This window comes from Micrasema longulum, unplaced genomic scaffold (assembly GCF_059751315.1).
Source record: "Micrasema longulum isolate JH-2025_06_02 unplaced genomic scaffold, ASM5975131v1 h1tg000326l, whole genome shotgun sequence".
Classification (NCBI taxonomy): Eukaryota; Metazoa; Arthropoda; class Insecta; order Trichoptera; family Brachycentridae; genus Micrasema; species Micrasema longulum.
Window position 1 is genome coordinate 42,844 of NW_028277530.1, and position 27,706 is coordinate 70,549.

The following is a 27,706-nucleotide window of genomic DNA, read 5'->3' on the forward strand; positions in this document are numbered from 1 at the left end:
CATGATGTCTTTAGCTTTTTTATTTTTGTTTTCTATAGAATACATTTTGTAACTTTTATAATACAAATACAACTTTTTAATTTGTTGGTTGGAAGAAATTGCCATTTGGCAATATGCCCACCAATGTACAATAAACGTTTTGTACAAAAAGTTCAATAAATAAATATTATGTTAGTTTGAGCACGCACAGTGGGGGATCGAGAAGCCTTTTTATTTTATTTTTTATACATATTTTTTTTTTTTTTTAATGTTTTTTGAAAACATTTTTTCACAGCATGTCTCTATGTTTTTAACTTCGGAATATTATGTCTTTTGTTTGAGGCAACGCGATGTCACATCACAGCATGTACGGGATTTTTTTAGCACAGCTTTTTAAGAGTATACAAAATGTATCAATTCGACAATGACTTAATTATAAAAGTGTAGCATTCTCGGGATTGCTGCGTTTTGACTATTTCTCGTTCTATATGCCTTAACATAAGATAGGCGGCTTAATCTTGTTGCGCGTTGAGGGATAAAAAAAGTGTAAAAAAACTAATTGCATTTTAAATCAGTTGTATTCTCGAGTATTCAGGTTCATACGTAAAGTACTGATGATTTGAGATTTTTCGTTTTTATTTTATTATAAATGATCTTTAATCATAAAAAAACAAAAATATCAAAGATGTATACAATTAAGATACAAAGGTTAATTAAAAAAAATCATGATATTGCTAGTCTGAGTGATTTTCGAGATGCAAGATTATGCTGGAAAATAGTTCAGTCACTTCAGTCTCAAGTTTTGCTTTTTCTTAAGCGTGGGTTAAAAATTCTGCCTTAGAGAGTAAATCAGAAAAAAAGCTCTTTTTGTGTCTGGTGGTCTTTTTATACTAAAATGCTTTTATGATACCCACGATGATGATAGGTAAAAATACGGAATCAATTCAAATTCAATTCAATTCATTTATTTTAAATATAACATTTACATCACAAACATTATTCAATACGGACAAATTATAATTTGTCTTATAATATATAAAAAGAAAAAAAAATACACGAAAGAGACTCATGTCAAAGAAGTAGGAGAATCCTGCTCCGGAAAACCCCTTCGGATACATGGAACAGATCAATATCCAGAGCGATGTTGTTCAGCATAGCGGTAGCCCTTTCAACAGGCATAACCATAGGCAGGTTGATCCTGAATATCGGAATATGAAACAATCTATGCTGACGCTGTCTTGGTAATTATCAGAAACATACAAACCAATGCTCATCATAATTTCAGAATTATCGATCATACAACAATCGATAAAAAGTCAAATACACATTCCTTCTAGTCTCTAAACTGTTGTAGCCAAGCATACCCTGGAGAAACTCGGTCGGGTAGAGCCAAGGATAATAGTCGCACTTTCTTATGTAGGGACCTTTTACCTTACAATCAGGTTTAAAGTGGGTTTTAATCACGTAATAAAAAGCAATTTTTTTTGGAAATGCAGATTTATTTTTTCGATTCGGAAATAAGGACATATTAATATACTATATATATATGTATATTATACTAGCGGACCCGGCAGACGTTGTCCTGCCCAAACGTTGGCTTGCTTGCTATTAGTTAGGATAAAGGCTTTTCAATGATAAGTAGGTACCTAGGTACTTTTTTATCGTTGAGTTCCAAAACATAAAAAAAAAAAATTTATATACAGAATTGTTTTTGCACATGTCAAACTCTGCTATTCTAACAACAGCTTACTTAATTTAGAAGTGCGATTTTCAAAAATGTATTAAATGTCAATTAATATTATTTTATCATTACCAAAAATCCAGTAAAAAGAAGTAAATGGGTAGAAATTATAACAAATTTTAGGAATGAATCTGATTGAGATCCACACAAACCGAATGCTGTTTGTTAACATTTAAATTCAAACTTTTTTACATACAAAAAAAAAACATCTTCCCAATATTTTAGTATACGCATTCTCATCAAACGCAATCCTGGTAGGTCAAACAATAAAATATTTATGCTCGTAACTTTTTTTTACATATTAGATTGAAGATTTTAATATCTACGAACACGCGCAGCGCAAAGATCTACATTTCGCTGAAAACCGCACGTAAATCGGTTAAGCCGTTAAGTAGGAGTTCAGTGATATCACACGTACGGAAGAATTAGATATATAAAGATATACATGAATTGACATATGTTAAGTGTTTTTTTTAATGAAGGAGTATTATATGTGTTAACATTATAAGTTCATAATTTTATTACAAATAAAATTGTCAATCGATTATAGGGCTGGATGCTTATACAATCGTACTCTAGTTGGTAGTAGATACTACAAAAACACGTTTTCCACCATATTTTTTCATAAACTTTTTTAAATCTGAATTTAGCAATCTGCAAAAAAAAACATTTCTACAAAAATAAAAAGTACGGTTAATTACAATGTTTTCACCTCAAAACTTTGTATTGATTTTTATTTTAATTATAATGTTTTATTATTTTTAATGATTTAAAGGCAGAACGCACTTACAAGTAACATCACGAGGCAGACTAATATTTGCTTCATTATATTTTGAATTTTTTTTTTTACCAGAGAGTAGCCACTAAATAAATAAATAGATTAAACAATACAGTTAATTTTGAAAGATTTGGACGATAAGTGTGAAATGGTCCTATGTATTTGAAAACTAAATCTATCGATTCTTGGCGTATCGCTCAATGGGGAAGTTCAGCCTCACGGGAAATTGGATATTAAAAATGTATTCTTACGTGCGCTTAAAATAAGAGCATTAAATTGTACGACGAAGTTTCTTGAAAATGTATAAAAATTATCATAATAAAAGTGATTTTAATAAAAACGAACTACTTTGCATGATGTCACTAGTTCTTCCGAATCAACCAATGATAAGAGAGTTGTGTTAGATTTCCGGTTTCCGGTAAGTCAACTGACGAATCAGCAGAACTCAAAGAGAAGAGACTTGAGATGTCCCACGCGAAGTTATTTAAAAATTACAAAATTAAAAAAATCATAGCGTTGATAATACGATACATAAAAACTAAAATGTACTTAGTTTAATAGTCGATTAACAAATATTTAAAAACAAAACCCTGAACTTCTTCGTTGTGATGTCACATATCTAATAATAAAAATGTTTTGGTATAGGAAAACAAAAATATACAGGGGTTCACTAAACCCTGTCACATCCGAAACCACGATGATCAGTATGAGCAAGAAGACATATTGGCACATAATTATTTTTTTTAGCACGAATAAAATTTTAGAAAATAAAATATCAAAAAGAGCAAATGGTTGATTACTTCTGCAGGGGAGAAACGAGTAGGGGTGAGGGGCGAGTCTGATATTGCGCCGCGCTCCCCTCACTTCTCCCCTGCAGAAGTAAGCAACCATTTGTTTTTTTTAATTTCTTGGTTCTCAATATTTTTTTAAATATGCTAATATGTCTTCTTGCCCATACTGATCATTGTGGTTTCGGGTGTGACAGGGTTTAAAGAACACCCTGTATAATTTAACGAGTTAACCACTTATTAAATAACTTTTCCTTAACCATCGCGTTATTATTATAAAATGTGAAAGCTTTAGAGAACAACTACGGCACGTTAAGTGGCTCGATCTAAATTATTCCGCGCAATTTTCTTCTCAGAATTTTAATTTGGTGCTATTGAAATAGTTTTTAAAGCGATTCATGCTTACATCACGTGATTCCAAAGAAGCTCCTAAGTGACACCGTCCACATTCAACTATGGGGCGAAGTTCTTTCATTTTGCTTTTATTTATATTGGTCCGTTGTCCATAACGTTAGTGTAAGATGGCCCCGCAACTATCACACGCCGCGTTCTCGTGCTAATATAATTTGAGTACAACATATGAATTGGATGGCGTTATACAACATGGCACCAACGCCACTAACCCGTATCAAACATACAAAACGTATCTAATTGCAGTAAGTCAAAATGTAGTCGTTGTACTTTAAAACAAAAAAGTTTTTGCTCTTTGTGAAGAATGTCACCTTGGTAAACATAATGGTTTGATTATATAAAATAATTGAAAATACAATTTTTCAAAAATATGCAAAATAATTTTTAGTGAAAATATTTTTTGTTATTTTCAAATTATGCACCCATAGTTTTTGTGTATTTAACAGTGAATTAATCTAATCATTTTTTTTAAATTAACTGTACAGGGTGTGAAAAAACAATATCTGGATTTTTTTGGTCAAACGGACGTCTATGATTTACGAACTAATTTCTGAAGGATGACATACATAATGTAATATCTAATATCAGATCTACTTGTGTGTATTTAACACTTTCTATTATTTCGTACATTTAAGAGAAGTTTTGCCATAGATACAATTTTTTCTTTCCCTTTCTTACAGCACTAAACTTCCGCATTTATTCGTAAAACACTTTACCTCTCCATTTTTCGTGTAGCACTAAATTTCCACCTTTTTTTTGCGTAAAGCACTAAACTTCTTCATTTTTAGTGTAGAACTAAATTTCGACGTTTTTTCGAGGACTCAAGTTCTAAATTTTTCGTATAGCACTAAATTTTCACATTTTTTACGTGTATCAATAAACTCATATATTTTGCGTGCAGTACAAAACATTAAAATTTTTCGTATAGCACTTAACTTCTGTATTTTGCACATAGTACAATACATCTTCATTTTTCGCGTCACACTAAACTTAATTTTTTTTCCATATGAAACTAAATTTCCGCATTTTTTTAATATGGGTTTAAACTTCTCAATTTTTTCGTAAAACTTAAAACTTCCACATTTTTTGTGTACATCATACCTCTATAAGCCTTTTTCACACATGCCACGCCAATCCACCCGGCCCGGTAATTTTACCGCGTACACCCTATAAAAGGTGACACATTTTGTATGCGTTTGTAGGATGTACCCGGTAAAATTACTGGGCCGGGTGGATTGGTGTGGCATGTGTGAAAAGGGCCATATTGTGCGCATAGTACTAAACATTTCCATTTTTCGTATAGCACTAAATTTCTTCATTTTTCTTGTAATACTAAATTTCCACATTTTTTTTCAATTATCTGTTCGTTAGTGGGCTGGTTCACTGTTGTTCATCGGCTTCCTAATACTGGTGTTTGAATACGAGGCTGGAAACAGGTTTTCTTGTCTCGCCATTTGCAATTTAGTTTGGCTAGTTGAATGACAAGTGGCACGTGCGCGATTGGCGATAGGACGCCTATGCCTGTTGCTAACTAAAACTTAGTATTCCATGTTTATTTACATATCAATATTTTTTTTAAATCATAAAGTACCTATGTGAATAACGTCACGTCCCGTTGTGTCGGCTCAGAGCGAAAAGTGGCCAACTATTATTTTTTAGAAATTGATTTTTGTATGAAATATGTGAGTACCTACTACCTACCTAATTGATGCATGTTTATTTTTACGAACCTAAATTTTTTATTTATTTGGAAAGTTCATAAATGTCGCCAGTTAGGCGCAAAAGCGCTTAAATAAGTTTTTGTGATTTTTTATTAGTATTTGTATGTATATTCCATACAAATACTTATCCATATAAATTTGATTGAACAGTAAATATCTATTTACATTCCCTTTATCTGCACCGTTGTGCATATGGAACTGCATTGGTATACAAACTGCAATTTATCTCGATTATGTACTACATGAACTCAAAATGATCAGTGATAGTATTTTGATACATTATTTATTTATTTATTCACCAATAAAATTGTAGTCAGCATCACTTTACGGGTTGTTCAACCCATTACGCAATGTAGACTATGAATCTCAGAAAGAAGTTCATAAATAGAAAGGAGATTTATTTTATTTTATTTGGGAAATCAGATTGCTGCTAAAATGTCTATAAAAGTATGTCCATATTATGTATGGAAGCCATATTCAGCATGCGAAATGTCCCAGTAATAGGTGAATTCTGACTTGTATAAAAAATACGAATCAGTACGTAATATTTTTTAGTAATGCAACCGACGTGAAGCTTACAATATATTTATTACAATAATAACCAACATTCAAGAGAAGTATTTTTTTTATAGTTGCAAGCTTGTCAGTACCGAGGTATGTAAGAACACTTCATTATACAATCACTAAAATTTTTAGTAAAATTCTCTAGCAGATCTTAAAAGAAAATGCAGATAAAACTTTTAAGGAAAAAAATATTAAATGGGTCATACGTAACAAGGCTTTATATTGATTATTATTTTATGTTAACAATCATATATTTAATTTTTTGTATATAAATTTTGTGGAAAAATACGTATGCTTTTAGTTCGGTTTTTAAAATTAGATAAAAACAATATTTTTTAAAGGTATTTCTGTTAAAAAATATACTTAAAAGTTTTATGTAACTAAAATATAATTACTTTTAGACCGACAGATAAACTGTCACAAAAATGTATGTGATTTAAAATGCTTGTATTTTTTTTCAAAAACAAAAAATTAAAATTTGGCCGCGGCCACTTCTATGTTCAATTTATAATCTTTAAATTATTGCAAAAAAAAATAGTTCAATACTTAGTCTTTATTGAGATCCCAGATACCTAAGTTTAGTCTAAATTTAAAATGGCGTAATCTGCCGGTCTAAAAGTAATTATATTTTAGTTACATAAAACTTTTAAGTTAATTTTTTAACAGAAATACCTTTAAAAAAAATGTTTTATAAAATTTATGTTTTTTTAATGTTTTTATTATTGCGCGATTAAAAAAAAACATTCGTTTTTAAATGGCAAAATCGTATGATTTCCTAATTTTGCGTTCGTTTTACCAGACTACAGCCTTAACAAAGCCAATTTGTTTTTTCTCTTATGGTTTTCGTCTAGCAGCAGCAGTGCGATTCCGAAAACTCTCCCGGGGGTACAGAAGCGTTTAGAATTGCATTGCAAGAAAAAAATTCTAGACCTCACGCAGTCGACAAATAGTCCTTAAATGCCAACCAACGTGATTAGAATCGTAATTTAGTATTCATTTTATATGCAAATATTGATTATCTCAAAATAATAAGTTATGCGATAACATATCAACCTGCAAGTTTACTAATACTCCTAAATAATTATTATAATAAATAATTTGTTATAATTATTATGTCAATACTAGTATTATTATATAATGTAGGTGCTTAGGAACCAATAACATTCATTGCATTTAAAAGTAATTGGCATCAATTTGCTGAGTTTAGTTAAGATATATAACATATATATGGTTTAGTTCGAAGTCTTATATGTTTATCGTGTTTATGAATATATTGTATAACGTGCCCTTGCTCGCCTTTGCTATATAGTTTTATGTTCTTTTTGTTCAGTTTCTTGTACATATGTTTCTTGTATAATGTTAGTATTGTAATTGACTTATGCCGTATATATAATAAATAAATGAATAAATAAAATAAATATATTTGACTACGTAGAATAGTGAATAGTGCAATACGCTACTGCGCACGAAATCCTGAGTTCGATTATTGGCCGAGTCTACACGACATTTTCAACCTACGAAATTGACCGGCTTTTTAATCGTATTATTTAGGTATCATCGGCTTTTTATTTGTACCGACTTACATTTATTTATTTTAGAAAGAAAAGTAATTTTGGCAAGATTTTTTTAAAAACAATATCTACATCACACCCTTATACGTACCCTAATGGTGTATAGAGCACTGAATTTGTATACCAAATGTAGTGTATTTAGATCATTGTTTTACATTGGTATGGAAGTATTTAAGTAAAAACTGTGTTTGTTTCTTATTTTTTAAAGTTTTTTGACATTAAAGTTAAGATGATCAACCTTACGCTTCAGGGGGCAGTCCAGGGACTGATATATTGTAGTGTAAAAATATATTTTTATATAAATATTTCATGGCGACTATGTCGGTAATCCGAGACTTCTTCCATAGTAGGCAAACGTGCTGACCATTATTAGATTATGGGGCGAACAAATAATAAGTGATTTACGGAAATGAGAGCCAGTAAAATATAATATCGAGGATATACTGACAGAATGCATGAAGTCAACCGTCTTTAGATATTTAAAATATTTTTAAATATAGGTGCAAGATGTTGATTTTAAATTTTATGCTATGTCTAGAATAAAGAGTACTTTTTCAAAGCTTTAAAAAAAAAAATTAGAGAAATAATGCGTTGAAAGAAAAAAAAAGCTTCAAATGCGATTCTCTCGGAACCTGTTTTAATGACTTAATTCATTCTGTGAGTAAAGCCTTTTATGTTAAAATAACAAAATATTTGTTACCTACAAGAAATGGGAATATATAATTTTACCGAATTTTTGACTCGATGGCTAGTCAGGTTAAAATCCCGAAAAAAAAATTTTTTTTTGGCTTAGTTTAGTAAATGTTTTTTTTTTTTTAAACTACTAAACTTTCTCGTAGTAAAAATACTAATAAAAATCAGTTACTGCTTCCCACACTTAACAGCCTGTTATTTCACGTGTCTTGTGTAACGACACATTATTGTGAATAATTTGCAAATTTGTTATTCGTGACATTGGTCACTAGTCAGTACCTTGTCGCTAAGTTGTGTAATGTTTGCTTCGCATAAGAATATGGTAGTCGTAATATCCAAAGAAAACAAGCATAGATTCAATTAGAACTATTACCAAGCAATCAAGTCTTCATAATATGAGTTACGATTTATTTTTCCTTGTATTGTGTGGTCAGACGTAACAGCAGAGAGAAAAATCAATCTGTCTTCTTCCAAAATACACCCTGTGTAAAAATACAAGTAATAATATGATACTACTGTAATTATAGTATATAAATACATATTATGTAACTAAATGTAATTCATACGAAAGACATAACCCTAACAACACAACACATGCAAATAATCTAATCAATAGATCCTCGACTTAAACACTAATATCATTTTCGGACAAAGAGACTTTGAGTATAATACAATTAAAATCTATAACCTATGTATTTCAGCTGTCCATTAAAACATTTATTAACGAGAAAATGTTCAAAAAGGCTGTAAAAAATGGATACCAGAAGTAGGTAGAAGTAAAATGTATTGTCTCATTCGCCCAAACCAATATAAAATCACCCGAACCACAAACGTATAGTTCAAGTAAGGTTTTTGTTATTATATTGAGCGTTTTATAATAATATAAAAAAGGTTGACATAAATTAAATATAAACTGAAATACGTAGTGTTTATAAATTTTCTAAACATTTTGTAATTTCTCCCTATATATAAAGTATTTTTTGTATATTATTGTCACATGTAAAAAAGTATATTGTTTAGTCTCCTCGGCACGGATAACCCCAATGAGCACACATTTTTTATTTTTATAATGTGGAAAAAATGAATAAATGAAATGAAAATAAATAGGCGAAATGGTAAATTTTACTGTGTGTAATGTTACCACTTAAGAGGAAAAGCGGTCTCATTTTTCTTCATACAAATTATTATCGTATTTTTTCCCTGGATTATGGGATAGAGTAATGTATTTTTTACGTACTATAGATATTTACCATTGGCATGTGTTTATTTATCGTTTTGCTTTTTTGATAAGTTATTTTTTATGGGAGCTAAGACCACTCAAAACCCCAAAAAATCGCCCAGTTTTATCTGCCGTTTTCGGACGTACGGCATACAATATGGTTTATATTTTGGAAAACTGAGAAGGTACCGACACAGAAAATTTGATTCTGATACTTTTTCTTAAAAAATAACCTGATCGGTTCAGTTTTGGGATACGGAAAACGGGAAAGCCAAACGTCGATTTTGTCGATTTTAGTTAGGCAAAATTAGTACATTGAGTTTTTCTACTGACATTTCTTGGTGGAACTGCATTTTAATTATAACAATAAAAATACTTTATAGTTTTATTCCACTTTTATTTATAATTTTTTACCAGTGACCGGGTTTCGTCGTGACCGGTCTGACGATGTCGGTCACGACGAATCCCGGTCACAGGTAAAAATTTATAAAATAATTATAAATAAAAGTGGAATAAAACTATAAAGTATTTTTATTATTATAATTAAAATTAGTACAGTTGTCTTTTTCGCACAGCATCGGGGAGGCATTTCTGAGAGAGAAAAACAGTGTTCAAATATCCATTCCGATCTGAATATTGGTGTTTAAGAATCTTCAACTTCGAGGAAAACTCAAGTAGGTAGTAAGAATACATAGTATACCGGGTGTTCTTTAAACCCTGTCACATCCGAAACCACGATGATCAGTATGGGCAAGAAGACATATTACCATATTTAAAAAAATATTTTGAACAAAGAATTTTTTTTAAAATAAAATATTTAAAAAAACAAATGGTTGCTTACTTCTGCAGGAGAGAAGTGAGGGGAGCGCGGCGCAGTATCAGACTCCCCCCTTCTCGTTTCACCCCCGCAGAAGTAAGCAACCATTTGCTTTTTATGATATTTTATTTTTTTAAATTTTATTCGTTCTAAAAATATATTTTAATGTGGCAATATGTCTTCTTGCTCATACTGATCATCGTGGTTTCGGATGTGACAGGGTTTAAAGAACACCTGTATACAATTCCATCCAAAACAATTTATCTTATTTTTTGTACACAATTCCATTACGACTAAATTATCAATTTTATGTCCCAAGTTGCTAGAATGTTAATTTATTTATTTTGTAAGGTAATTCAACAAAGATACATACTATACATACAATTTTAAGTTATTCGTCCATACAATTTCATATGCATACGAGTATATATCTTCAATTGAAGAATTCAATGTTTCATGTTAACTTAGAATCTTATGCACGTGTATTAATTAAAATCATATTCATAGACAGATATGTTAATGTTACGATACGCATAAATATATGAAATACGTAATATCAAAATATAATGCAGATAGGTAATTTAATTATTCAGTTGTGTGGTATTAAGATTATAAATATAAATGTGCATGGAAACGGGCTGAGGTGAGCAGTGAACGGATTTCCATAATTTTTTATATCGAGTAATTGACACCACGTCGTATCCCTTTCATGTATATTTATTTAATTTATTTAAAATACATTATTTCATTTAGTTTTTTACTTCTGTATCCATCCATACTAATATTATAAATGCGAAGGTGTTTTGGTTTGTTTTTCCTTTACGTCGACGAAGCGACTGATTGACATATTTTTTTTGTGTAGGAATTGCCAGATTATGTGAGAAATAAAATGGTATACTTATTTTTCATCCCTAATTTAAATAAGTACAATGAAAAAAAAAATATTCCTATGTCAACAAAGAGTAACATTATTTGATAATGGGTAGGCGGTAATGCGGGATGTCATAAATAATCAATTAGAAATTAATAATGGATTTAAAAAAAAAATACTTGCTTTATCTATAGTTAGTTTGTTTTACTTTTCGTTTTGGTTTTGTAGTAGGAATTTGTATTCCAGGAGGTTATATTCAAAAATGGTCAAGTCCAAAAATGAGTTTAATTTTTTTTTCAGAATATTTTTGTACATTGATTTTTGAGCATCGCTTTTGCCTCAAATGTATCAATATCACTTCGAAATGAAATGTTTTTAAATTGCTAAATTTCAAATTTGGTCAAGTCCCTCACTGTTCTGCTTCAATATAGAAACTAAAAGATTACTTTCTGTGTGAACATTATAAGCGAGGACCGGCAATTGATACAAGCTACTTTCTGTCCCGAAAAAACATATTTCCATCTGGAAATTTCTTATTGCCAAACAAAAAAAACGAATTAATTACCTAACTAATTTCTCTCTAATACCACTTCAGCGAAGCAGCGGGTAATAGCTAGTCATAAATATAAATGTGAAATCTGTAATTGGTCTTATTTTTAAAATTGTTCATTTGTATCTTGTTTATCGTTTAATACTGTATGATTAAAATAATAATAAATTATTGATATTAATGTCATTTGCATTTATTTTTATACAGTAGAAAAACCAAAAATGATCATAACTTTATGTAACGCAACTATCTAGGTATATTTCTCGAAAAAACTGTTTGTATATGTTTTTTTAATGAGCCAACTACTTTGAAATGGCTCTTATTTTTACAATGCCGTAGATTATCATATCATTACAATTATTGTTGAATGAGTGTTAGTAATAATATATCACTCTTTGAAGTCGTGATAGTATTAAGGTTACTTTTTTTACTTCCTGATAAGATTTAATTTCAATCATGTGATCAATATCAGCTGATAAAATTAATTGAAATAAATCACGTGATTCAATAATCATTGACCCATATAATGAAGTTTAAAAAAAATTGCTTTAAATGTCAAGTTAACTGTCTATGCTCGCGTTACTCTCCACCGACTTATCGGTGAATTTATTTTAAAATAATAGAAAACCAGTTTTATGGTAATAATTAATAATCTACAGTAAACAAACGTTTAAAGAGGAAAGTTCAACGCATTAATATCACACATTGGATGATTATTTTACTTTACTTTGTTATCTGTTTTGTTAAAGGAAACGCCTATTCGCAAAGCTCAAAGGTTCTTATCTCCCACTACAAACACACATATTTTATATTTTTATTTTTTGCAACAGAGAGGGAAAACATTTTTGAAAAGGGAATATGGAAGTCTAGACATTTACATGGCTTACGACCTTTCATTTGCTGGTTTAAGTAGCCACTTTACACACTGTGTAACAATCACCTGCCCATGTTTAAACATCGACATTTCCTCATTCTTCCATCTGTTTACTTTTGTAAAGTAAATGAGCTGAAACGTTTATCATGTTGGTGAGATTCACCCGGCTGACCTAATTCACCTACTAGGCAACGTCTGAAAACATTTTTATTCTTCTTATACCGGGTAGTTAATTCAACAATGTTTTGAGTATGCCTGAATGTTTGCAGACAGGCTGGTCGTAAGCGCTGTAAATAAAAACTTCCGTATTCCCTTCTCGACAATGTTTTCCCTCTCTGTTGCAACTAATTTAGATCTAAAGAACTCCGTATGGAGGAAATCCAGCCTGTCTGCAAATATTTGGACATACTCAAAACTGTTGGACAAAATTTATCCTCTTATTACAATGAACCGGGTTGTGGTAGTACTGTGGACTCACGAGCCAAAGGTCCGAGGTTCAAATCCCACTCTACTACAACTCGATTTACATTTTTACAGCACGTTATTTCCGACATTTAGGAAATTTTCTGAAAATTGAAATATTTGAAAAAATAATAAGAACTTAAGTATTTCTCTTATTAAAAAAAGTAAAAAAATGTGTAAGTCTGTTCTTTTTCTTCAGCCCGTTTCCGTCTACTCCTGAACGAAGGCGTCCTCCATCCTCCTCCATGCCAAAACGGTTCAAAGTTCGATATGGTTTGTTTCAGAGGGGTTTTGGCATTTGGCATCGCCCGCTTGCCGAGGGGGTTCGCAAGTTTCGCATGTTTTGCATTGTTGTTTGTTCCTTACCAGAACTTATGTTGATTCTGTCGAAGCGGCTGCCCTTCTTCAGACTTTATTCTAGTTGAGGTGTTCCCAGTTTTGTGGCGATGGAAACCCGCCATTCGCCCTCTCCCCATCGTTATGCACTAACGAGTCCTACTCGTAGACCCCGCGAACCCCGGGCAATACCACTGATATTACCTCAACATGTCGTTTCGTCGAATTTTTCAGGCACACTCCCTCGGTCAGAGATGTTTATAAAGAGTGTACTACTACGACCCTACTTACCATTTGAACCAGGGACGAAGGAGCATATGAAGCAAGTGAGGCTGAGCCTCACTAAGAAATACTTGCTATTCACCAGTACCTAATATGTATTTTAATTCGCATTATATCAACACATTATGAAGATAAAAAACTAGCAACCAATATAAAAATGTTCAATGCCTACAAACGTGGTCCGTACTGTGTTATTTACTGTAAGTACCTAATTAGCATTTACGCATATCATACTTATCCTTAAAATCTGAGCTTCACTAGACATTTGGTATCAAAGACGCCACTGATTTGAACCCTGTAATGTGTAATATATACATAATCAACAATATTTTGAGTTTGTCCAAATTTTTGTAGACACGGACTGGATTCAACTCCCCGGGGAGCTGTTTATATTAACATATTACAACAGAGATGAAGAACATTTAAGAGAAGGTAATGTGGAAGTCTAGGCATCTACAGGGCTTATGACCTGTCAATGGCTGGTTTAAGTGGCCACTTTACACACTGTGTAACATTCACCATTCTGCCTATATTTGAACATTCATATTCCTTCAATTCTTTCATCTGTTGGTGTTTGTGAAGTTGAAGAGCTGAAACCTTTATTTATGCGGGTGAGATTCATCTAATTGAATTATTTCACTTACATACTAGGCAACGCCTGAAAATATTATTTTTTCAATTTCTATACTTCTTCATATACCAGGTAATTTATCAACAATATTTTGAGTTTGTCCAAATTTTTGTAGACAAGGATTGGATTCAACTCCCTGGGGAGCTGTTTATATTAACGATAGATGAAAGAATTGAAGGAATATGGATGTTCAAACATAGGCAGAATGGTGAATGTTACATAGTGTGTAAAGTGGCCGCTTAAACCAGCCATTGACAGGTCATAAGCCCTGTAGATGCCTAGACTTCCATATTACCTTCTCTTAAATGTTCTTCATCTATGTTGTAATATGTTAATATACATAATCTGCAAAAAAACATTGAAGTTAATCGATTTTTGCGATCTTTTATAATGGTAATTTTAAACCATTTTTTTTCAGGTTTTTTAAACAGTTTGCCAATAGCCAATACCGCGATGTTTCGGACAGAACTATCATCTGACCGATATGATCTGATGCATCGACCCAAAAAATTGCCACAAGTAAATAAAAACGTATATTTTTATGAATAAATAGATTATTGGTTATTAAATGAGTCTCAACACTTTTTTTATTAAAGACGTTTCATAAATTATTTTATGCAATATTTTATCTGAATTCTGCAATCGATCGTTTACTTTACTCTACCTACTGTCAGATGTAAACTGGTAGTGACGTCAGAGCATGACGTCATGTGTAGACACGCGTGAGCTTGACATGACCGCGTGTTACGAGCACAAGCAGCTGACTGCTCGGGTGAAGTCGGCTGTTTCCGGATCGTATACACATACATTATACATGCCACAGGCTTCCCCATTCATTAGCAAGGGCGAGTTTACGTGACCTTTCTTTCGAAGTAATGTCAACCTTTATCTGTGCAGTTTTCACTTTTTGTTACTTACATAATATATCAGATTTCGCTATAGCTTTGTCGATAAAAATCCAATTAGTCTAAAAGCGTGCTTCTGCTAAACGTGACATTTCGGCTATGTACTGACTACCAACGTACTGATAAGTCACTAATTTATTGACAAAGTGTTAATGAATTATGTCAGAACTTACTTGAGTTAATATGTATATATTATAGCCGGTCTAAAATATGCATAATATATATATTATGGTCGGTTAGCGCGTGAAGCAGCAGATGAAGCATTATTTCGTATCCATTCGTTCTACACAAAGTGGCCAGATACTCGAACTAAGAAAAAAAATGTGGTGACAATATAAAACACCCTTGAACCTGTAAAATAAAGGTTAGTCACATTCAGTAAAATGTTTAACGTTTTCTAGATATTCAAATTTAACTTTTTTTTACAGATTTTTGTTTTAGTTACCAGAAATTATATTTTGGCGAATAAATACTTCGTCTTTATATTATTAAAAAAATTTTTTTTTGTATCAAAATAGTGTTACTTAACAAGCATGTCGAAGATGTCTATTTAAATCTCACTTTCCTTCAATCATCCTTAACCACTCCTTATCAATTTCCTTCTTTTCCTTTCCACTATCTCCTTGTTTTGTCCATATTTATCTTATTTTAACATATAGTATATTTTTTATTTATATAGTTTAAACTTCAAGCCGTCGTCGCTTTATTACAGTATTATTTAGTGAATACATATAATTGGATGGCAGGCCCTACTATGTATACATTTTACATAGTTTTTTTTTTTAATATTCGTTTAACCTGTGCATCTGTTTGTATTCGAAATAAATAAAATAAAATCATTATTTTAAGATCCTGGTATTTCACCTTACGACAGTGCGATAGATTTAATTTTGTGATGTTTTTTTTTTTGCACCGCAGCAAGCCAGGAACCCAATTTTAGTAGATAAGTACAGTAATGATAATTGCGATTTGATACTTTATTGATATACTAGATAAAGGAAAAAAAAGTACTTATTTATCCTCTAAAAAATAATTTTAGGTAACTAAAACAAATTCAAAGAGAAGAAAACAGTACAGTTAAATTTCTCGAAAACGATAAATATTTTATTGAATATGATTAACCTCAGTTTTAGAGGTCTAAGTGAGTTCTATCACCACAATTTCATTTTATTTTGATTGTCTGGCCACTCTATATAGTGAGTTCTCACAAGTTCATTATTGGTTATTATTCTTTATTTTAAATACATTTCTGCCTATGCTCAGCTTTCAAAACAAAAATCGGTATTTTTTAAAAGTTTTTAAACGAATAAATAAACGAAATTTCTTACATATATTATTAATATTCAAAGCATTAACTTTGTGGTCCAACATTTTAATATTATGTTAATAAAATTTGTATAAAACCACTCACCGACTTATCTGTCTACCGGTTTCGCCAACCACATTATAGACTCAAATCATGAATTTAATAAAGATACCGGTGTTAAAGTTTTACACATAAATAATAAAGGACTGAAAGTAAATAATATGGAGATTTTTTACATAAAGAAGGCTTTGAAAAATAATGTCCCATTAATTAATAATCAAGTAACTTTCCAATATAGTCCATTATTCGATATTTCATTGTAATGGTCACCCTACCCCCCCCCCCCTTTTTCCTCATTTTCCGATTGCTAATCCTTTTGAAATATTAGCTTCATAAGTCATTAACCCTCGGTGGTGGCGTAGTGAAGCATGGGTCTAACCTGCATGTCGATTTTATATTTTTGCAAATCTACTATGGTAAAGGTGTGTAGTGGTATTTGCATGTTGGTGTAGTGTTGTTGTCCTGACGAAGAAACGGGTTACGTCTCGAAACCGGTAGACAGATAAGTCGGTGAGTGGTTTTATACAAATTTTATTAACATAATATTGAAATTTCTTACATTAAATTGAGTCACTCCCACTACGGTGCAAAAATCTTTAAGTAGACTTAGCACGCATGTTGTAAAAGTCGCTCCGTTACTATTAACCTATTTCGTTAATACATAACTTGATCATTTAGCATACGTCCCGTTTGTCAATACGTAACGTGACCATAAAATATCCTGTTTTGAACGGGACCGTCTTATTTTTAGGTAGCCAGTTCTGTTGCCTCCAAGCTTAGCTTCGGGACGCCGAAATGTCCCGTTTTCAGAAAAATTAACTCACGTACAATTTTCTTTTAAAATTCGCAAAAAAAAAACATCTGACATTGATTTATAAACCCTTACGAATTATTACATTAATTTCACACAATAATTTTTTATTTTTAATTCGTGCTCTGTTTTTGATGATAATTTGATAATAATTTTGATTTTATTTTTCACTTCTTTTGAAAATGTTGTCTTAGTCTTTTGTTTAGTTTTATCTGGTAGTTTATTGCATAATTTCAGTCCCCGATTTTTACACCCGTATACAGAGACAAACCTTAAGGTGAGGAAGGTACATTCTATTGTCTTCACCTTCGGGTTATTCTCTGCATTTGAAATTAGAATGTACTTTCCTTACCTTAAGTTTTGTCTCTGCATACGGGTATTAGTCTCGATTGTCCTTGTTTCGTTTTAGAATGTTTTATGTGATATTGTTCTAATCTCGGACAATATAAGATGCCGCCGTTCTGATGTTCTCGTAATGTGTCAGTGTTTCTGTAATTTTTTTCCAAGTTTTAGTTCTTAGTTTTACTTCCCGGTATCACTGAAATAATAGAGTAACATTATTATATTCTCCAGGCGAACATTTATTCAGACTCACCGTAATGTACCAGGTACCAGGTTGAGGATGTGATTTAAATAATAATACTCAATGTTATCTCTCATAACAAATGCATATGTTTTAACAAGGGCCCCGTGGCTCCGATTACAATGGGAAGTGAACAAAGTCATCGTCTTTAAAGTCGAATCTAATTTTCTTTTCGAAAACGTTAATATTTGTAAGAACTTTTATTTCAAACATGTTCAATTACTTGATTTAAAATATTTATTGCTAATTCTCGATGGAATTCCATTGAAATGGTGTAATAACGTATATGTAATAACTTATACTTATACAGGGTGTTTTTTAAACCCTTTCACATCCGAAACCACGATGTTCAATATTGGCAAGAAGACATATTAGCATTTTTAAAAAAATATTTAGAACAAAGAAAATGTTTAGAAATAAGATATTTAAAAAATCAAACGGTTGCTTACTTCTGCATGGGAGGAGTGAGGGGAGCGCGGCGCAGTAAAAGATTCCCTTCTCCCCCCCCCCCCCCCCGTTTCTCTCCTGCAGAAGTAAGCAACTATTTCCTTTTTTTAATATTTTATTTAAAAAAAATATTTGTTTAATAAATTATTTTAATGTGCCAATATGTCTTCTTGCTCATACAAATCATTGTGGTTTCGGATGTGGCAGGTTTAATAAACACCGTGTATATATTTACATATAAGTTATTAATTAAAAATACTTGGTACGCTTCCACTTATTTGTTTGACCAATTAGCGCTTTCACCCTCTAATGGGCATATTTATCCTTACACTGTTTAATATTCACCAGTCTGAAGATGCCCACTAGAGGGTGAATGCGCTTATTGGTCAAACAAATAAGTCGAAGAAAAATTCAATTCAATTTTGGGAAAAAAATGGCTAATGGTTGATAGACATGGGAAGCAAAGAGTCAGAAAATTTGTTGACAATTATAACTTAATTTGTACCTATATATTACATTCATACTTTTTATATCCGTGTACACTTTTGCAAATACGACCCTATATTTTTTTTGCCGCAACATATCGGTTCCTTAGAACAGTATAGATCCTCTCAAGTATTCCGCTATACCGCAGTCCTTCACTTGCTTGATTAAAATATTTATTTGTAATTTGGCTTATGTGATTTTTATAATATATAAATAAATAAGATTACCAAGTATTTTTAATTGATAACTTATATGTAAATGAAGTTAAAGTTATTAATTAAAGTTATTAAATCATGTTCAATTGCATATTACTGACAAAAATACTTCAAATATTCACATTTCCTTTATTTATAAAGTATAATTGTAGCATTATTTTTCTTTTTCATTATTACCTAGCTAAATACTAGCCACTTTATGTTTATGTTAAATTATTCTTAATTTTACTTTGTTATATTAAGAGCTTAGGATTTTCTCACTTAAATTGTTATCTTTTATTTGTCATCTTGGATATTTTATGTTTCTTTTTTACTTTTTTGTAGTTAAAAAAAAATACTTCTACTAATTTGTTTAGTTTTAATTATTCAGTTGAATTCAGTTATATTTCATATTATATATTACATAATGAATAGTTCACTGCTGTGATTATTTCTGTAAAAAAAATATATTGTGAAAGGTTCCCTGAACCGTTAATATAAAAATAAAAAAAAATCAATAAATATCGATTTGACTTAATAGACAATTGAAGATATTTCTGTTACCAGTTATTTATCTTCAATTTAATCCATAAAAGAAAATTAAGTTTTCTGTATGAAAAAAAGAGTACGCACACTTTTTTTCTGAACATGTCCAATACAGGTTACCGACGAAGATACTTTAAATTGGCATACAAATATACACATTTTCGTACATAAATTTCGATTTTACTTTAAATACAGTCGAAGATAACTCTGTTAACTTTTCATTGTAATCGGGGCCCAGGTGTGTATGTGTATACTTACCAGAATAAATAAAAAACTGTGAATAAATATGAGTTTTCTCGAATACACATATCGGCGGCCCACCTTTAAAAACTCGGAAGTCTCAAAAGAGTAAAAAAAGTTTTTTATCCATATATTTTTTTAAAAGTGCAGCACTGTACGGATTTACATGTTATACTCATATATAGATTATTTACAGCCCAGAAAACGTCAAAATATTGTTTTTGACCATTTGTAAATTTACGAGCTTTACAAGTTAGGGTGACGATATGTATTATTACCTAAAATTTACTAAAGTCCCGTTTAAGGGATTAATTAAATGGCCACATTACCAATACGTCACGTGTCTTATTCTCTCTGGTTCCATCACTCTACTTCTGTGTGAACAGTTTCAAGGAGAGATCGTGATCTCTTTATTGAATCGCCTGATTGTTTGTCCAAATGTTACCGTTTCGTATGAAAACATTCGCACTATACCAGGTGTTACGAATCACAACATCCTCGGTGCAAAATATTTTCTTTACACGAACATAATAAATAATAAATAGTCATGTGCTTTGCACGTTGCGCGTGATGTTCGATTGTCTTTTTTAGCTTGTCGTAACCGTTTTTTCTTCTTCCTGTTACCTTCATTTGTATTTGAATATGTAATTGTCTGCTGGCTAAAATATTATTTCAGCAGAACGAAACGTATAATATTAGTTGTTGACGTAAGTTGTGTCCGCTTTTTATAGAGGCCCTCTATATAATATGCCAAACTCACAGTGAAAGGGGCAGGGAAAGTAGTAGAGTGAAATTCAATTAAAATCGGGATTTATGAAATTGAAAGTTTTAAAAGTGAAACTCGTGTATTGACAAAAAAACTTTGCTGTTTCGTATAAGTGAAACCGATAGAAATACCCACGGTCTTTAAAACGGTTTCAGGTGTAGGGAGGAATGTACTTGTACTGAGCGAACATAAATAAAAAGACACACGAACATTAAATTAAATGAGAAAAATAATAATAGGAACAACAAAACTAAAATACTTAATTTATTGGGTCATTTAACTATTTTGTGTTCGAGTCGCATTATCGTTTTTATTTATATAATTTTATTTCCATTTGTATTTTTAGAATAATTTATTTAGTATAGTTAATCACTTCTCAGTTTACAAATATAAAACTGAACAATTTTCCAAAAGTGTAAAAGCGGTTTAAAATATATAAAAATAAATACAGTCGAACTTGGTTATAACGAGGAAGAAGGGACCACTTGAATTTGCTCGTTATAAGCGTTACTCGTTATACCAGATAAAGGTATTTTTTAAACAATCACTATTGCACATTTTCACTAAGTAAACAAATAAATACATGTGTACATAAAATTCATGCATTTTTTTTTACTTTTAACTGATCTGGTCTAGAACTCATTTGATATTACCCACTTGTAATGTTTATTGTGTAATGAAATGAGCCTAGAACATTAAAAAATAAAAAAAAAACCGTAAAAACTTCCAAAACAAGCATGTCATTCATAAACTACAAAGGCAGCTGTAAATTGTAACAATTTTCCGAACCGGCACTTACTAAGTTCACAAAGTCTTGGATTTTTTAAAAACCATGTGTGTTCATTTTTCAATATTGTCGGCGGAAAATCCAATTAGGTACTTAGATACTTACATAGCTATCATAAAGGTAATCCAATCCCAACGCCCGGCGGTATTTATTTTTTACGTTAGCCGGCCGTTAAGATTTTATTACTTAGATTCTTATTTCGAGAATGATTTTTTTGACAATTAAAGATTTTTTGTAAACTTTTTGACAATATTTTTGTTCGGTATGTCCGAGAAGTAGCTGGTTATAACAGTGAATAATTGTATAAAGAAAATCATTTTTATTTTTTAAATTTTATTTATACATTTATTGCAAAAAAATAATATACATACTTAATAACAGGGAATCTATGTAAAACCAATTAATGTAAAATGAAAACGGAGTATTCTCTGTTTATGATATTCTCCATCTAACATGGCACAGCTTATTCTAAGATGGAGATTTTTTTATCTTTAGAGCGTAATTAGTCCTATACTAATAAAACAAAAACGTAAAAAAGAAAAACTAAAACTACTCAATTATAAATGCCTAGCTAATCAAATGTAAGAAATTAAAAATCATTATTATTCAGATATAAAGTATATATATGTGCCAAGAATACATATTACTTTAAATTAAAAAGTTAAAATTAAATTTATATCTTTATAAAATCACTTAGTAAAGCGCCCTTGAGGTATTATATTACGAAAATGGCGCTATATAAGTTATCCATAATTATTATTATTAATATTATTATTATAAACATAAATAATATAGTATAATATATAATAAAACAAATATAAAGCAATGAAATACATAAAAATATAAACAATATGTGTGTTTATTGATTTACATATATTTTTCAAAAAAATCTAAAATGTCAACTAATGTTTCCTCGTTACATCCGAGATCTCGCTATTTCCGTGATTGTTATAACCGAGTTCGACTGTACAATAATAGATAGTCAATAGTCACTCTCTCATTTTGCCATTGTCTCTCTTGGTAGTGGCATTTTTAAGACAGGTTGGCAAGAAATTTGAACATAAATAGACCACATATGTATTTCAATGTTCTTTTTCCATATTTGTTCATATTTTCGAGATCTTTCATTGTGTGCGAATCGCATATTGTAAATTGTAACGACTTTCAAAAATATTTTTGGTTTTGCTGATTCACTCGCACTTATGTTACACAAATACATATTTATGGGAATTTTAATTATGTTTGCTGGTATCTGCTTTGTAATATTTTTGTACATAATAATTCTATAACTAAAATTTCCTTTCCCAGAAGCGGTTGCGTGCTGGTTCTAACTGGTCAATTGGCGAGCTTTACACTGGACTGGGGAGAAAGGTATTTATTATTTACTCGACTTACGCCTGTTTAATTCATTGATTATTGGTTATCGCTTTATAAGCACATGTTGTGTGTACGTAATTAGTAATTCTGTAATCGGTTACTATAATTTCCTTCATTTCCCCGTCATAAACGCCAAGAGTGTTTGGATAGGACTGTTTACTAAGAAATATTAGTCCCATCTTTGTTTCAATCAATCTCTTTTTATGTTCTCAACCGTGTCACAAAATCATCCAAATATAAATTTTGGTTTAAATGCCTGATTATCCAGAATGTATAGATTAGTAATGTTATTTTTTATACAACTTGGAGTTCTTTGGGATAGATCTTGGGAGTTTGAGCGCTGTATTATCGAAATTAATTTTTTAACTAATTTAAACAGGAATATAGTTCAAAGCAAACAAAAACAAACATTTTTGAAAATTATCGACATACTATTTAAAAATTAATTGGCGTTTCTTGTTCTTAATAATAATTTAGATTTCACTTACCTTGTTTATTTCAGAGGATTTTGATTCTGTAATGTCGATTTCAATAATAAAAAAAAAACATGCCTCCACGCAGAGCACATTATGTTTTTTGCCCTGCATTTTATACTGATTTTTTGCATATTTATCTGACGATGATTAAAATGCTAAATATTTCAATAAATATAGATAGAAAAATCACTATGCAAACATCCAATAACTGCTTGTTATTCTCCAAGCCTGTACCGTGTTGGACTACTGACTGCGGTTTCTGAATCGATCGAATATCTGACTGGCCTGGATCTGAACCTCCGACGATAATAAAAAGTATAGTACACGTAATATCTTAAATTAAAAAAATATCGTTTAACGTGACAATAGAAAATTTACATAAATTAATTAAATTTCTTATGTTACACAAACATATTATAACTGTCTATTAATTTATTATAGGAGCAAAAATTCTTTAACGTTTCCTTGTATACCCACGAACAGGCCATGCCTTTTTGGGATTTTTTGCGAACTATTTTTACTATTAATTATGTATTTGTAAATAAATAAAATATTAATAATTTATACATTAATGGAAAAAATAATCATAGGGAAACAAGTAATGTATAAAATAAATTATTTGAAAGAATTTCGCAGTAACCAAACTACAACCAAGATTACACACTTAAATTTTGTTGCAGCAGAGAGGGACATCATTTTTGCAAAGGGAATATGGAAGTCTAGGCGTTTACAAGCCTTATGACCTGCCATTGGCTGGTTTTAAGTGGCCACTTCACACATTGTATAACATTCACCATTCTGCCTATGTTTTAACATCCACATTTCCTCATCTCTTCCATCTGTTGACTTTTGTAAAGTAAAAGAGCTGAAACCTTTACCATATAGGTGAGATTCATCCGGCCGAACCGGCAACGCCTGAAAACAATTTTTCAATTTTTATACTTCTTTTACCCGGTTAATTAATTCATCTATTTTTTGAGCATGTCCAAATGCTTGCAGGAATCTCACCCACACGATAAATGTTTCAGCTCTTTTACTTCACAAAAGTCAACAGATGGAAGAGATGAGGAAATGTGGATGTCCAAACATAGGCAGAATGGTGAATGTTAAACAGTGTGTGAGGTGGCCACTTAAACCAGCCAATGACAGATCATAGGCCATGTAAATGCCTAAATTCCATATTTCCTTCTCAATAATGGTTTCCCTTTCTGTTGCAACAAATTTAAATATGAATAACTTCCTAGGGAGGAAATCCAGCCAGTCTGCAAGCATTTGGACACATTAAAAACATTGTGAAGATTACACACGTTTACATACATACATCTGCCTTGCAAACGATGCTGTCAAAATATGTCTCTTGAGTATTTATAAGGCTGGGAAAATTTTCGAATTTAAATTACGTATTTGACAGGCGCAGTTGGTTAGACAGCCAACTCTGAAACTGGCGTCGCGGGTTCGATTCCCGCCAGTTGTAAGAAAATATTAGAAATATTTTTTTCTCAAGTGGTCTGGGCGTTATGGTGTATTTTTCACAACTTCTTTCTATATCCTTCTTCCTATATCGAAAGTAGAGGCTCAGCGGGTTATTCATTAAAATATAATTATGTATAAAGTAACAGGGATTTCTTTTTCGTGGTTTATTGAATTGTAATATTACATGTTTTAAATAATTTATCAATAATATTGTAGGTGTCCTGATAACGCTGTGGTTAATTCTTAAACGGTAGATATTTGTGTGGTTTATAAAATATTGCAATGTTTACTTACGATAAGGTATCCTTCTTACTTACATTGGTGATTTTTTTAAATGCAAATCAAATGTTTTCTTTGAGTGTTCAATTTAAACATTTGCAATAAGTATCTATGAAGCCAAGTGATACGATAAAAATTGTAAATACATGTACGTATAGTTTATCACGAAATTTTATTTGAGTTTTTAGTTTGGTTAATGATGGAAGAACTTAAAATATAGTTTTTTATTACAATATTTTGCGTTTGTCCAAATGTTTGTATACAAAATACTGGATTTCCCCCCCTAGGGCTAGGGAGCCAATAAGATTAACAAATTACAGCAGAGATGGAGAACATTTTAGATAAGGAAATATGGGAAATGGAGAGATCTGTACATTATGTAAGGCTGAGACAAGCATTATCGAAAAAATCAAGAAAGGAGCTCTGCGCTGGTTTGGACATGTAGAATGAATGGACAGCGAAAGAACGGCTAAGAATATTTACAATGCGAATGTTGATGGATGCAGAAATAGAGGAAGACCGAGAAAGACATGGCATGACCAAATCCAATAAAAACTTGAAGATGGACATGTCAAAAGTCGGAATAATCGGCGCGCGTGCATGAGAAGATGTATGAATGTAGAGGAAGCGAGATCTGTATGCAAAGATAGAGTGTTGAGGCGTTCTATCCTCTCTGCCTACCTTTGGGGGGAAACGGCGTGATGGTTTGTTTGTAACATTCACCATTTTGCCTATGTTTAAACATCCATATTTCTTCGATTCTTCCATCTATTGGTTTTAGTGAAGTCAAAGAGCTGAAACCTTTATTGTTGTGACGAGATTCGTCTGATCAAATTTTTTCACATGCTAGGCAACGCCTGTGAACAGTTTTCAATTGTTTATTTCTATTTATTTCAACTTTAGGGATATATGTTTTTTTAAATAGACAAAAGTGGAAAGTAGTGGCGAGGAACCCGGATCTGGAAGTCCGAGGTTCGAACCCCGCTGTACCTCAACTTGTTTCTCATTTTCCAAAACGGTTATTTACGACTAAAAGATATTGGTCCCAGGAGACAAATGTTTTGGTTAATCACAATAACGCAAATTAATGTATACAGGGCTAATGAACTATCATTGGCTGTTATGAATAATTCATTATTATTCGCTCCGGAATATCTAAGGGAACTATACATTCCAGATGAACTAGCTGACAGGCGTCTCACGCTTAGATCAGCTACGTCTACGGCGAGAGCAAAAGTTATTATACCTCTACGCAAACAGCGCACTAAATTCAGCGAACGCGCATTTGCGGTCGCAGGCCTTATGGCATGGAATGCTCTCCCAACAGAGGTGCGAGGCTGTGGTAGTCAAGTGATGTTTCGGACAAAACTTAAAACTTACTTGTTCTCTAAATCATTTGAATAAATCCGTGGCATGTGTAGCAAAATAAATTGTTTTAATTTAATTACAAATTCAAAAGCTTCAATTAAATTTATGTATCTATAGAATCTCTTTGTAAAGTGACCTTGAGGTATTATATTACAAAAATGCCTCTATATTTATTTTTAAAAAAAAATTAAAGAAAAATAAATATTTGCGTTCTTACGATTTACCTAAATAATTAATTTTGAGGGCCATTTTCAACGAGTTGTAAATAACTCACTATTAGAAAATGGCAATCGAGTTGGGATAGAGTCGAATTCGAAACACAGACCTTTGGTCCGTGAGTCCGAGACACTAGCTACAGGACCACAACCCGATCTATATCTATATATAAGTAAATCATAATAATAAAAATAATAATGACAATAAATATATACTAACTAATTTAAGAATCCTCCTCAGTAGGGATATGGAAACCTGTTCCGAGGAGGACTAGCCAGGAGTGGCCAGTTTATACAATGTGTAAAATTCACCATTTTGCATATGTTTGAACATTTTTTGTTGTTGTTATTTACATTTTTTTTGCATATATTTATCTCTCGGCATTCTAGAATTAAAATGCAGAAGTTTTTCATCCGTAGATTTTTGCGGTGTAAAAGAGCTGAATTATGTAGTAAAGATTTTATTTTGTGGGGTACTGTGTACTGCCGTTCCAAGCAAAAAGGTAGTATCTAGCGAAAATTAAAAGTTGTGTTTTTTTCTGCCATCTGATAAATAATTGTAATCCTTCTAATCAACTTATTCCAATAAATACATTTAAATTAAATAAAACTGTTTTGATAAATACATGGTTAAAAAATACCGAATACATAAAACGTCAATTTCCTCAAAACTTTAAAAATGTTCGTTACTGCCTTCTTCATGACAGATCACAAATTGGAACTATGCAATGTATAAAATGCGTGCTTTTACGGCATAAATTAGTATTTGGATCATATGAGTGCAGTGCATGAGACTGACTGGCATGTTTTTAATCTGATATTATTTCTTTTTTTTTTATTCAATGAAATAAATCGTAACTATGCTTTTCGTTCTTGATTTTTATATCCATTTTTATTATTGACTTTAATAAGTGCTTTCATTGAAAATAAACTGCCACCACTACTTCGCGAAACTTCTTTGACGAAAATCACACATCGACTACATTCATAATCGCAATATAACACTTATGTATGTTATTATTCTTACTACTACTCACAGAATTTGCGGACTTTTCTTGTTTACTTTCGTAATTTGTTTTTAAGTATTTACGAGTAGGTA

The 27,706-nt window shown here is 31.3% G+C and overlaps 1 protein-coding gene across 3 annotated transcripts in view; it reads left to right on the forward strand.

Annotated features, from left to right (window-relative positions):
* Nucleotides 1-27,706, forward strand: part of LOC148282460 (uncharacterized) — a 100,189-nt gene that overhangs the window by 26,383 nt on the left and 46,100 nt on the right. The window contains exon 2 of one of the 3 annotated variants that reach the window (XM_088225037.1): nucleotides 22,728-22,790. The exons of 1 other annotated variant lie outside the window; for it this stretch is intronic. The gene's annotated coding sequence lies outside the window, so the exon portion shown is untranslated. The remainder of the gene's footprint in view (nucleotides 1-22,727; nucleotides 22,791-27,706) is intronic. One more of the 3 variants, XM_088225040.1, reaches the window with a different exon arrangement.